The 14,459-nt window shown below is 46.8% G+C and overlaps 1 long non-coding RNA gene across 2 annotated transcripts in view; it reads left to right on the forward strand.

Moving 5' to 3' along the window:
* The window catches only part of LOC120399417, a 96,031-nt gene extending 90,033 nt beyond the window's left edge, over nt 1–5,998 (forward strand). For both annotated transcript variants that reach the window (XR_005595145.1, XR_005595147.1), the window contains 2 exons: nt 2,969–3,144; nt 5,022–5,998. This is a non-coding gene — a long non-coding RNA (uncharacterized LOC120399417). The remainder of the gene's footprint in view (nt 1–2,968; nt 3,145–5,021) is intronic.
* Nucleotides 5,999–14,459: the final 8,461 nt, after the last annotated feature.

Raw genomic sequence — 14,459 nt, forward strand, 5'->3', positions numbered from 1 at the left:
ATCCTGTTTGCCTTTATACATTGCAGCTGATGGCTTACTGAAATCCCTCATGGCTTTTCCTGAAATAGCTTCTTAATTGAAACATCTCAATACCGAATTAGCAGTCCAGGTTCTGGAACAATTCAAGATTTCCTGTATCAGAGTGTTGTAACTCATCACTCCACTCTGCTATTTCAGCACCAAACATAGATCTGCAAAATGTGGCCAGTCAGTTTGGCCACAGCCGTTGTTTATAGTAAATGCAACCCCCTGCAGCAATGCAACTTTATTTTTGCAAACTCAATGACTCAAATATCATGAAAACCCGAGAAGATAGGTTACTCCAGCAACCTTAGCTCAGTTATCCTATGTTAATAATCCATTGTCCACCACAGGAAATATGGATGCTGTTCACCAATCGTTATCTGATTACAGACAATAATCCCTAAAGCTGCTGTTCTGAGTAATTTTGACCAGCTTGCCACACCTAATTTACATTTTCATTACCCACATCTAAAATATTAGAGCTGTATACATATTATATATACATTGTGCTGCGCTTATAGTGTGCAAAGTTTTATCTTCTGATAGTACTTTGCATTCATATTGTGCTTTACCTTCCATAAGGAGTGAAGTATCAGAGGGGTAAACTTCTAGTGATCTGAATAAGAGATTGGGTTCATAAAAACTAGAGATGGTCAAAAACAAGTTGGGTTGTGCAAATCCATAGAATATCAGAGTTGGAAGGGACCTCAGGAAGTCATCTAGTCCAAGCCCCTGCTTAAAGCAGGACCAATCCCTAGACAGATTTTTACCCCAGATCCCTAAATGGTCCCCTCAAGGATTGAGCTCACAACACTGGGTTGAGATGGCCAATGCTCAAACCACTGAGCTATGCCTCCCACTAGAAGTGGGTCATCTTCAGGCCCCATTTTATCTGCTTTAGTCCATATCTAATAAAAATGAGTACCTCTGGAAAAGGTTTGGGTTCTATATTATTGAAGAAGGGGGGAGTTGAAAGAATGACCTGTGGAAAAATTGCTTGTTCCTGACAGTAGCACGCTGGGAGTTCCAGAGGTCTAAAATATGAACAACTTTGTGAAAGTTTCACAAAAAATTATGGCTTATGTGGTGTTCTAGGTCAGCGGTTCTCATACTGTGGGTTGGGACCCCAAAGTGGGTCATGACCCCATTTTAATGGGGTTGCCAGGGCTGGCTTAGACTTGCTGGGGCTCGAAGCTGAAGCTGAACCCCGAGCCCCATCACCCAGGGCTGAAGCCAAAGCCCAAGGGCTTCAGCCCTGGGTGGCAGGGCTCAGGTTACAGGCTCCCCAGCTGGGACTGAAGCCTTTGGGCTTCAGCTTTGCCCCCTCACCTCCACTCTTGCCCAGGGCAGTGGGGCTTGGACTTTGGCCCATGCTTCTGGGGTTCTGTAGTAATTTTCATTGTCAGAAGGGGGTCACGATGCAATGAAGTTTGAGACCCCGTGTTCTAGATAAAATTTGCATCCCCAGTACAGCACACAAAACAACAAGACCTAGAGGGTCAATCCTGTGTTCCTTGCAAACCTAAAACTCCCACTGAAGTCAATGAGAGTTTTGAGTGTCTGAGAAATATAGAATGAACTCCTAAGATTTTGTAGGTTCTCCTTACTTAAGCACATAAGAATGGCCATACTTGGTCAGACCAATGGTCCATCCAACCCAATATCCTTCGTCTGACAGTGACTGGTGCCAGCGGCTTCAGAGGGAATGAACAGCAAAGGACAAAAATTGTCTGATCCATCCACTGTTGTCCAGTCCAGCTTGTGGCAGTCAGAAGTTTAGGGACACCCAGAGCATGGGGTTGCACCCCTGACCATCTTGGCTGATAGCCATTGATTGACCTTCCCATGAACGGATCTAATTCTTGTTTCAACCCAGTTATACTTTTGGCCTTCACAATTTCCCCTGGCAAAGAGTTCCACAGGTTAACTATGTGTTGTGTGAAGAAGTACTTCCTTTAACTTTGTTTTAAATGTGCTGCCTATTCATTTTATTTGGTGACCTCTGGTTTGTGCATTATGTGAAGGGGTAAATAACACTTCCTTATTGACTTTCTCCACACCATTCATGATTTTATAGACCTCTGTGATATCCTCCCTTAGTTGTCTCTTGTCTAAGTTGAACAGTCTGAGTCTTTTTAATCTCTAGTACTTCTTACCTGTTAGATTCAGTGACGATAGCTTTATAGATAGGGTCATAGAGCCTCTGAAAGGGATAAAACTATAGAAACTGCCCACACACAGAGAGGGCATATCTTTATTTTAGTTTGCTTTCAGCACTCAAAGCTGTGCTGCTTAAATGTGCCAGGACATTACAACAGCCTCTGTGCAAAGGCTCAAAACTGAAGGACTGTGGAGAATAAGAGTAACTTCAACTGCGTTCAGTCCAAAACTGAACATAGATACAGTACTACTGGGTATGGACAACAAGAGAACCAATGAATCTTCATGCTGACAGCACTGTGGCAATATTAACATGAGTGTCAATGTATTTACTCTAGAAGAACAAGCTGATTTCGTAGTAAGTGAAGCAGCCCTAATGACAGCTCCTTCTGCCAAACAGATAATCTTGCATATCAAATCCATTTGGCCACACATGGAACCATCCACAGATAGGGCTGATTACAGACAACATAGCTCTCCAGTAACTCTGCAGACAGCTCTGTAGTAACTTTAACCACTCTGTCAGGACATATGGGTTTACATATAGTAGTTAAAGACTTCATTACCCACATCCAGCAGATTAGAGGAGAAAGGAGAAATGATCATGGAGACAGCTGCCCGAGGGGGATTTAAGGGTCTTTTAACAGCATGGAAGAGCCTCACTTAATTTTGCTAGCTGAGCAGACTTGCTGCTTGGTCTAGCTCTTACATGAACCTACAGAGCAGAATAGGAGAGAAAACTGTTACACTCCTGCTGAGCATTATAATTTCATATTTTATTAAGATTTTAATGTAGGAAGAAGAAACTTCCCAGCATTTTATCTTTATACAAACCTCGAATAAAAACATCACATCAACATAAAACTTCAGACGTGCATCAAGAGCAGATAGTTAACACAAACCACCCAGAAGGCGCCCACTCATGAGACCAGGCTTGGAATATGTGGCAGAAACAATCATGTAAGTATCCGGCTAAAGAGCTCCTGAACCAGACCTGGGAAAGAAGGGAGAGAACATACCCTGCTCCACACATGGGAGCTGAACAAAATAAATTCTTAAGAGGGAACAAGGAAGATTATAGTGGTCAGATGCTATGGGGATGGGTGTGTTATAATTGCCCAGGTGGAAGAGACTAGGACAGTTTCAGGTGGTTGAGCCCAAAATGTAGGGTTTGTCTTCAAACATCTGTTTTTTTTATCATCTATTAGACACTTTTATAAAATGGTACTTTTATTCTTAAATCTTCATATAAATAGTATGTCTGGATTGAAATAGGCGTGGAACCCAGACTCAGCAAAATGCTGCAAGTATACGAGAGACACAAAGTGAAGGTGACCAGTCTGTTTGCATTATCCAAATCAAGGGAGAAGCAATAAGTAACTGAACTGCATAAATGCTGTCAAGGAAATCAGTGTTTTGGTTTTTTTAAAAAAAAGCTTCCAGTCTTCATTAGCTAAGGTGGTGTTAAAGCAGTGGGAGGGGTTAATGCACATTTAACCTGACAACACCTCTTGAAACAAATGTTCAGTGGCTTATCTCAAGGCATTAAACCCAGACTAGGAAAGCTCTTTCCCATTGCTCAATTGCCTGCATGTGAAGTGTGGAAAATTGCCTCCGCTGCACCACCTCTCTCCCTGGAGTCCCTCCACTGTGGCTCTGTGCAGAAGAGGCTAGCCTGAGTTGGGCTAGTGTCTCTGCCTCCCCTTCACCACAGGTGAGCACCAGCTTGCAGCAGGAGTTGGGACGGAAACAGGCATAATGAGAAATGAGGAAGACAAGAAAAAAGGGTGAAAGTGATGAGAGGAATGAAATTCTGCGAGAGGAGAGAGGAAAGGAGGAGAAGTTTGAAGAACAAGCAAAGGAGAAAGGAAAAGCACAGAAAATGAGGGAAGAGTGGAAGCCCCCCCATCTTGGCCTCCAATTACCAAAGATCTGTGTGCACCCTCCAGATCCTGCACCAGATCATCTTCTGTGGTCCCCAGGAGATGTGTCCATTGGTCACCCTGCACTGGCTCCTGCCCCTGTGGACTGCGGAAAGAGTAGGTGTTCCTGACCCAATGATCTCCAGGTTGTGTGTGGTTAGGAGGCTCGTTTCCCTCCAAACTCTGAGCTCCCCAGTTTTTAGCCCCATGAGGGGATAGTTCACAGGAAGCTGCAGGGTGAACCCCTGCACTTTCATGCCTCTTGACCTGCCCTTTCCTCACAAATCTGTCCATGGCAGGGAAGATCTAGCCCCTTCACTTTAGATCTCTTAAACCTTTTCTATATCTAGTGTTTTTTAAATGCTGTCCAACTCTCGTAGATTGAATCTGGGCTCCAGTCCAAGGCAGTCCTCACTTTTTTTTGAGGGCAGATTCCTTGCTAGCTGATTGGACCATTGCACCTTGAGAAGATGAGGCATGGTTCCTGGGTTTGGAAGCCTGATGGCTGTTAAGGAAGTTTGCATTCCAGGTGAGACTGCAGTCTAAAACCCACCACCATTTGAGAGCTATATGCTGACCTATGTGAAATGAGCTGGCGGAGTCTCAGTCCAGTTCCCAATGGACAAGTGTCTCCTCACTAAAACTACCCTCACAACTAGATAGATATGCTGGCAAACTCAGCAGAGCAGACAGACTGAATAGTCATGGAAGCCGAATTCCTCTCTGATCTCTTGGGCTGGTCCCTCCAGCTCAGGGGTGAAGTACATTGGTAGGGCAAGGGAGGAGTAAGCTTGTATTTCCACAGTCTGTTTTACCTCTTTTGGTCACCTCACCACCTTCCATCCGAATCAAATTTAATTTAGTGTGTGTGTGTGTTTGTGCACACACAAGAGACCTTTGTTTTTGGCATTTCAGTGTGTTCTTCGCCGCTGAGACCAGAGTTGGCCAGAAGAATAGCAACATTAAAAGCAAACTGACTAATGAAGATTAGAGTACTCCAAACAGTCTGGCAGAGATGCAGCTCAAACCACACAGGTCTGCTCAACAGCTCACCCAGTACGCAAGGGCCACCCTCCTACTGAACTGCAAATTGGACACAAAGTTACAGGCAGCTTATCACCAGCTTGAAATCCTGGAATACAAAGACTGCAAGACAGCAGTGAAGAGGCAGAAAAAGTGCTCCACTAAAATAGATCAAGAACAGTGACTTGTGGTTTCTAGGGTGACACTGTGGATAAGCCCAGGGGATTTGATTAACTGCAGCTCACATGAGGTGGCATAAATTATTCATTTCTAGCCTATGCAAACTTAACTGGTTGCTGTGTCAGCAAATATGCCAAGACTTGCTTCCAGTATACTTTGTGCTAAGTTAGAAATCCTCTTCCGATTGAGCCCTTGATTCCCTCCCACTGGCATGTGGGACCTGGAGGTGCAATTTCTACTCGATGCACTAGAGGGAACTGTTTCCCTTCGGGGAATGCACCTTTAACCTGCCATTGAGCCTTGGAGTCCCACTGACAGAGGTTGTCTGGCAGAAACTGGTGCATAACCTGCGAGGAGTTTGCCACACCCACTACTAGCACCATGCATTTTGGGACTACATCAGTCAGTTCTGGGCTTCCCTATCAGAGCAGGACTTGTGGGCACCATGCTTTGCTGAGACTCCTAGTCTAGGCAAACTTTATCCTTCTGGTTGGAATGAATCAAGCCGGAGACCTATTAAATAACCAGGCAGTAGCCAAGCTATTCCCTTAACAGGATGGGTATTTACTCCGGAGGCTTTCATTATCTTATGAAAAATGGTTTGGAACCCAGAAAATGTACTAATTTAGGCGATCTGCTGTATTAATACACTTCAGTTTTATCTATATTAAACCTTTCAATGCACAAGATAAAGACTTATTTCTTCTGTACCCAGGATTGATTTATAGAGGGTCTTTGATTTTTTGGGGTGGGTGGGGCAGGATTGGTAAATAAAATTATTTGTTTTATCTCCAACTCCACCAGTTTTGCCCTTACCACCATTGCTTTAGGAACAGAGCTATCATCCTGGACCATCTTCCTTTGTCCCCCTGCATCTTTCTGGTCTAATTATGGCCCTTGCTACTGTTGGTCCTTCCCTTGACCTTGTTTCTGCTGAAATGTGTCTTTTGACCTCTATTTACTTCCCATTTTATCTATCTCTATCCTGCTGAGATGGTGTCTGCAGTTTAAAAAGTATTCAGGGGGTTGATCCTTGCTCCACAACAAAATGGATTTTGTTTGATCAAGATAGGTGGCTTTAGACGCCTCTCCACCCCATTTTTCTGTCCCTCCCCCACCCATACCGATTATTCACATCTGGTGTTTTCAGTCAGAAGTGAATTCTGTGAGTACAGCATATTCCATACACTTTCTGGACTCAGTAACACCCAGGAGCCTCTTCAGATCTGGAGTTAGAGAGTTCACTGGCTACATGTGCTTTTGTACATCTTTCAGCTAACTCGGAGATCCAGATACAAAATGTAGTGCTATGAGGAAACGCATGGATTTGTGACCATCTCAGGGAAGTGGCTTTGGGTCCATAAAGCAGTGAATGGATTACTCATCTAAGTAGTTTCTTCAACAGATAGAGTATGGATTATATACTCAATTTAGTAAATAATCCATGCATAATTCACAGCCAATGACTAATAGAAACTTCAAATGTTCTCTTACTCCAGCTGTCTTAGAGCATGAGAGCCTACAGCAGGCTGGAGACTGCCTGGATAAAATGTAAGGATGTTGAACATGTGCAATACCCTGTCGATGAAATGGAAGGAGTATTCCACTTGAATGTGTACCACAGCCCCCGTGGCACATGACAACCCTATGGTTGGGGAGACACCACAACATTCTTCACAGTGCTCTGTTACTATTGGCAAGACATTGCAAGTGTATTGTATTGTTGGCATAATTAGCAGTAGTACTATTACAGTTGTGTTTAGAAAGCTCAATCACAATCAAGGCCCTGTTGTTCCAGGTGCTGTAAAAACCCAGTAGAAGGTGGTCCCTGCCCTGAAGAGCTTACAGTGTAACTAATAAATAGTTGCCATTTATATAAATACAAGGTGTTTTATAGTGCCTTGCATTTTAAGATCTCAATGCACTTTCCAGAAGGTGTAAACTTTACTAGTATGTATTAGCATCTTCACTTAATGCAGGGGCAAAATGAGTCACTGATCTAGTGACTAAAACCAAGAGAGAAATTAACAAAGGGTAGTTGCATACTCAGTAAACTTAGTTTATTTTTCTCTAAATAGTTGCTGGATATCTGCTAGCAGATCATTGTTTCCTCATATTGCTTTCACAAACCTCTCTTCACAGTGTCTGTTCTAGGGATTGATTATGACTATTCAAAATTAGATCTAATTGGTCAGGTAAGTGGCATAGTATTGTCCAGTCCCGTGACTAGAAGAGCACATTAAGGGTATGTCTACTCTGCAATTAGACACCTGTGGTTGGTCCGTGCCAGCGGACTCGGCTCATGGGTCTCAGGCAAAGGGGCTGTTTAATTCACAGTGTAGACATTTGGACTCAGGTTGCAGCCCAAGCTCTGGGACCCTCCCAACTCAGAGGGTCCTACAGCCCAGGCTCTAGGCCAAGCTCAAACGTCTACATCACAATTAAACAGCCCCTTAGCCCGAGCCTGAGTCAGTTGGATGGTCCAGTCGTGGGTTTTTAATTACAGTGTAGACATACCCTAAGACTCCAAGCGTAAAAATTTAACACTTTTTGATTGTTCAGTTTGAATGTGAATCTTCTTTTTGCCAACATTTTCACCAGCAAAATTCAAATATTTTGCAGAAAGCAAATGGTAACCTAGCTGCTACTCTTTGTAAGATTAATGAAACATTGGAACAAATATTCATGGAATACTGTTCTGTTTTTCAAATTAACTCAACTGTAGCAGTGACTTGTCCATAGTTGCACAGCAAATCCATGGCAGAGCTTAGACTAGAACCCATGTCTCCTGACTCACAGTCCCCTATGCTGGCTACTGGAGAGGTGTGCTCCCTCCTACTTCCCTTGTAATCAGGAATATGGTATAAATGGAGACAGTCTCACATCTATTGTTTTCCCTAATCACGTATACGTTGGCTAATCTCTTTGGTACCTATTTTAGTTTAAGGTTGTTTCTCTCTTAATTACTGTTCTGGTTTATGCTTTGGTTATTAAAGAAATGACTAGGAAGCCCACTTTGGGTTCGCTAGCTGGAACAAAGGACGTTGTGCATATAAATAAATACAGTAAGTAGAAACCCATAAGTAGTCCCAGGTGTCATTTAGAAACACAGATGTGGAAACCCTGCCCACAGTCAGAGCTGCAGAGATGGACCTGCCTGAACAGAAAGTTCAAGCGGTGCTGCCTTTGAGCTGTGCACAGAGATAGCCTTGCTGGGAAGTAGTGTGGTCTAACAGCAAGAGCAGAGGACTGGGAAATCCAGATTCCTGGTTTCTATTGCCAGTGCTTTCATGGACTCACTGCGTGGCCTGGTGTGTGTCACTTACCCTCTCTGAGTCTCAGTTTCCTGTCTGTAAAATATATCCAGTAACACTTACCTCACAGGGCTGTTAGGAGGATTGATTAGCTAATGCAGTGGTAAAGCACATTGGGAGACTTAGATTCTAAGTGCTCCAGAAGTGCAAACAATGACTTATTTACACCATTTTGAATTAGCCCCTTTCTTTTTCTTTTGTTATTAAAGCACAGACTGTCATGGCTGCATCCTGTGGCTCATGTTTTTTCTGGCACAGACAGCCAAGGTTCCCCAGTGTTGTTAGTATTTGATAACTATTCCAGCATTGCTGCTCACTCTCCTGCAGGTAAGGTGGTGTCACTAGTTCCATGATAAATTCTATCTTGTGGGGACTTAAATCTTGGCTGCAAAATTACATTTTTTACTAGAGTTTTGTAAGACGTTGGGAGCATGGGTGGGTGAGAGGGGAGGAAACGTAGCCACAAAACATCGCACAGAACGACATGGAGCCCAGTCCCGAGAAGCACTGAGCACACACAACTTCTGAAATTTCTAAAGTTTCTCAGCACTTCTTAGGATCAGAGCCATATAGCAAAGGAAGTGTTTGTGGGAAACTGTTAATAGATAATAATATTAGCTCTAAATCCTTATTTATATGACTGTCAAAACCAGCTCCTTCTAGCCTTCTGTGTCACTGGTTGCAGGGCTGGCTTACAAACTGTTAACGCATGGCCAGTGTCAGCGTTACCAGAGTATATGTATGCACTGCCTGAGCTCCCCCTGGTGCTCCGTCAGAGCAGTGGAGACTGCCTTATGATACAGTCTTTTCATTACATGAGCACACACCCTATATTTTTCCATAGGACCCTGCTTCATTCAGTACACAGGATGGACAAACAGGGCTTAAGCAACCATAAATCTGCCATTTCCTAACTTTTGCATGTGTAAAAATCAGATAAATACCGGCTATCCTTACTGGCTTTCTAGGTACTTTCCTTTAGTATTGCACCATCCATAGGGAACGTGGTAGAAGTCGATTTTGAGGAGGTATTTGAAGGGCTGAATAGTGGCTTTATGGATTTGGAGCTTGTCTAAATGGGGATGTTATACTGCTATAAGGTAGGTGTGAACGTAAAGCACTATAGTTATACTGGTATAACTCCCCATGTGGACACGCTTTCTCTGGTATAAGAAGGCCTTTGTCTGGTTTAGCTCATGTCACTTTGGAAGCTAAGTCCAAAAAAGGCACTTTTATTTCTGAATCAAAAGTGTCCAAAGAGGGGAGTCCTACCAGTAAAGGTCTCCCATATAGACATACGCCATTTCAGGGCAGGTGTTCCATACACATGGGGCAGCATGGAAGGAAGCATGAACGTGCATGTGAGCAAGGAGGACAAATGGATAATGGAGGCTCTCAATAAAGCAAAGGGCTCATGTGGATGACATGATAAGGCAGAGTAGATAAGCAGGAAGAGGCTACACTGTAATGGACCTTAAAAGATAAAAAGCAAAGGAAAATGTTTGCCCAAAAGATAGATGGCTAAATAAAGAGCTGTTGGTTATTCTTTGAAGAAAACAGACAGCAACATCCCCTTCATGTTGTATTGAACCATAATAAATCTTCGTATAATGCACAGGCCAAAAATGTAACATCTCGTACAGGGCTGGCCACAGACCTGCAGAGTTCTACAACGTGGCTCCTGCTTCCTCCCATCTTTAATACAGAGATGTAGCCTGGAGAGCTCGCAGATAACAGTAAGTGACAGAGTCAGACTGCTTGGGTTGATTTTGAGCACTGCGCTTTGGGGTCCACAGTCGCGGTGGGTTTCACCGGCGTAGTGAAGATAAGGGTGACTGCAATCTGTTCAGTTTTATAGAGCCTTCAGGATCATGGCAAGTTGCTAAGGGGAAAAGTTTGGGAGCCTGGTATCTAGGTTCATATGCTGCATGAAACACCCGTGAAAGAGTTAAGCCCGACTCGGTGTGTTTAACTAATGGGAGTGTGCTGATGATGTACGCCTGGCTAGGCTGTCACTGGGAAGTCGTTCAGTTTCCTGCAGGGAGATAAGTGGGTGGGGTTCTTCCCTGAAGCCTTGGATAGTTGAGCGATAGCAAACACATCGCTCATTTGCCCCTGGACTCTAAGGGTAGGTCTATGTTGCAGCTGGGAGCGAGCTTCCCAGTCTGGGGGAGACAGACTTCTGCTAACATGATAAAAATAGCTGTGTGAATGTTGTGGCATCAGCAGAGGCTGGGGATGGCCACCCAAAGCTGAAGCCCCACCAACCCTCTGGGTTTGAGCTCGAGTGGCTAGCCTGAGCCTCTGCCAGTGCTGTAATGTCCAGACAGCTTTTTGTAGTGTGTTAGCAGGAGCTCCACTAGCACAACTCTGTCTGCCTGGCCGCGAGGCTCGCTTCCAGCTGCAGAGTAGATAGACCCGAAGAATTCTTACTGCCAGTGCTTCCCTTCTCTACTATTCAGACTGGTGGAGGAGTAATTCCGTGGGTCGCTTTCCTTGCTGTGGGTTCCCACTAACAGCAGTTATAAAGCACCCCATAAAAATGCTCAGGGTGCTGAGCGACAATCATAGAAACAATTGCTCATTAACTAATAAAAAGAGTTACTTTCTTCAGTGCCCTGGCCTGTATGGAAATGGCCCAGGGGCTGGAAAAGGTGCAAGGCCAGGCACAGTTGCAGCCTCTGTGCTCAAGAAATGCATGAACTGCTCCCTCCCAGTGCGTCTGGGTATGCCAACCCTGCCAAAGGGGGAGGGGAGGAGCAGACTGGGGAACATGCCACTCCACATTGAAGGATGGGGGTAATGTCCACACCTCCCGCAACATCCTGGAGCTCCTTCATGGGCTCTCCCTGGGGCAGTGGGATGCTGCAACATCCTTGGGCTGGGCCAGTATCTCCAAGGCACAACCTGACACTAAAATAGCCCAAATTGCACTGTTTTAACCTGGAATTTAGAGTTCTTATTCTAGAGCTGGCATTTCCTGTCCCTGTTACCATGGCTTTTACGCATGACATTCGTATTCCAATATAATGTGAATGGACAGCAGGGAGGGAGAAGCGGCGGTGGGTGGGGAGGATCCCTGGGGAGAGGAAGAATTATCCCCATTCATAAGGGAGGAAGTGACTCTTGCTTTTGTGCAAAAGAGACCCACACAGACAACAATGAGGCTTAAAATCATAAGTGCGTCTGGGCTAGGGCTCTGATTCATTCATTACATACAGCCCCTTCCAAAGGAAGGGAGGAAAAACACAACGGCCCAGCCTTTCAGAGAGGGCTTAGGAAAACAAAGGAAAGGGATCCAGTGTTGCCTTAAAAGGTCAGACGCAGGGATGTACAGCCCATCTGACAGCTATTCATGTGCCTCTGGGCACTGGGTCTGTGTCATTTTCCTTCCAACCCAAAACAAAAAAGCTGAGGCCTGCCTCTTACAAGGCCCTAGCTGGAGTCTGGGGACAAAATCCCTGGGGCACTGACACTGCAGAGAGTTCGCAGTGAAACGCTGCTCATGGGTTAACAGAAAACGCTGCCAAGGAGAGAACACCAAGTGGCAGTTTCAGGTGGGTTGAGGAGAAGGCCTCAGCTTGGACTCATTTCTGTGCGGAAAGAGCATCTAGCTCTAACTGCACTTTATGGTGTGAGAAACTCCCCTCTCTTGTCTTGCTACAAGATCTCTTCCAGTTTCTCTGCCTTGGGTCTTGGTCTCCTCTCCCCACCACAGCCCTTGGTGCAGTGTGACTCTGTCTAGCCCAGGGGTCTCAAACTCAAATGATCACAAGGGCCACATGAGGTCTACTGCATTGGCCTGAGGGCCACATCACTGACACCCCCACCCTCACTGCCCCCAGCCCGCCCCCACTCCACCCCTTCCATGAGGCCCCGCCCCTGCCCCACCTCTTCCCACCCCTTCCCTGCCCCTTTCCACCCCCTTCCCCAAAGTCCCCACCCCAACACAGCCCCTCCCCTGTCACCAGGGGGTACAGGGTGTGGCAGGGGCTCAGGGCAGGGAGTTGAGGAGGTGTGCAGGGTGCAGCAGCGGGCTCAAGGCAGGGAGTTGGTGTGTGGGGTGCAAGAGGGGTGAGGGGCGCAGTAGGGGGTCGGGGTGCGGGGTGCAGGGTGCAGCAGGTGGCTCAGGGTAGGGAGTGTAGGAGGAGTGCGGGGTGTGACAGGGGCTCAGGGCAGGAAGTTGGAGTGCAGGAGGGGTGTGGGGTGCAGCAGGGGGTTCAGGGCAGGGAGTTGGGGTGCAGGAGGGGTGTGGGGTGCGGCAGGGGGCTCAGGGCAGGGAGTTGGGGTGCAGGACGGGTGTGGGGTGCGACAGGGGGCTCAGGGCAGGGAGTTGGGGTGCAGGAGTGGGGTGGGGTGTGGCAGGGGCTCAGGGCAGGGAGTTGGGGTGCAGGAGGGGCGTGGGGTGCGGCAGGGGGCTCAGGGCAGGGAGTTGGGGTGCAGGAGGGGTGTGGGGTGTGGCGGGGGCTCAGGGCAGGAAGTTGGGGTGCAGGAGGGGTGTGGGATGCGGCAGGGGGCTCAGGGCAGGGAGTTGGGGTGCAGGAGGAGTGTGGGGTGCAAGCTCCGGCCCGGCACCACTTACCTAGAGTGGCTCCAGGGTGGCAGCGGCACACATCGGGGCCAGGGCAGGCTCCTGGCCCTGCTCCGCTCCAGGAAGCAGCCAGAACCATGGCCCCTGGGGGAGCGGGGATGGGCACAGGGCTCCGCTGCTGCTCCTCCAGGTACCTCCCCCACAGCTCCCCTTGGCTGGGAACGGGAACCACGGCCAATGGGAGCTGTGGGGGGGGCAGTACCTTGAAGCGAGGCAATGCAGGAGCCCTCTGACTCCTCCCCCATCCCCTCTGGCCCGAAGGGACGTGCTGCCAGCCGCTTAAGGGAGCGGCGCAGGGCTCGCGGCGCCATGTGGGGCAGTCCCACGGGGCACCCCTGGCCTGGAGTTAGGCAGAGGGGCAGGGGGCGCAGGGAGCTTGGCAGGCCACACAGAAGAGCCCCGCAGGCCACGTATTTGAGACCCCTGGTCTAGCCACTGCATTCCCGCCTCCTGTTACTGTCGCTCTCTCTCTGCTTCTCTGTAAGCATCTGCTCAAATAACTTTAATGCTACTAGTTTTTAAATAAAAAGCCTCTGTCTCCAGGCTGGGTGAGGTGATATCTTTTATTGGACCACCTTGTCTCTCTAATAGCCTGGGTATGACACAGCTACAACTACATTGCATTCACCTAGGTGTGAAAGTAAAATGAATTATATTACAAAAATAGATAGGATTAAAGAAATGCTGTCTGTACCTTTAAGGAAAATCGCTGGAATGCTGAAGTCCAGGTGTCAGGAAAACAGACATTAACATAAAACAATTGCACCGTTTAAGGGCAATTGGTGAAGCATTAGCCTTAGATCGATAGGAGTTAGTAAGGAAGTAGGATATGCATGCTATGCCCCAGGGGAATTTTGCTGTTTTACTCTTTTGTCCCTTTGTTTGATTTCCGCTCTTTTATCTGTATAAATAAGACTGTTCGGGCCTTGCATGGCCACTCACATTATCTGAATGTTATTGGCGAAGCGCTTTGCTAATAAAAACAGAGTGGTCTGACAAATTGTGAGTCTTGATTTTAACTTTGACAATTTGGAGGTTCCACCGAGATGGCAACCGTCTTCACTGGGGCTGTGTGATCCCTGACCGTTTTGTGGGACGACCGTGGCAGCCGGCACCTGGGCATTTGGCCCAAGCGGTCCTCCTTCTGAACGGAAGGGTGCACAACCACAGTGAAGTCTACGCCATCGAACCTGTTGGTTCCCACTCTGTTCTGGTAGGGATCCCAGGATCTGGCATCAGGAATCT

The sequence above is a fragment of the Mauremys reevesii genome, linkage group 2, assembly GCF_016161935.1.
Source record: "Mauremys reevesii isolate NIE-2019 linkage group 2, ASM1616193v1, whole genome shotgun sequence".
In the NCBI taxonomy this organism is placed as follows: Eukaryota; Metazoa; Chordata; order Testudines; family Geoemydidae; genus Mauremys; species Mauremys reevesii.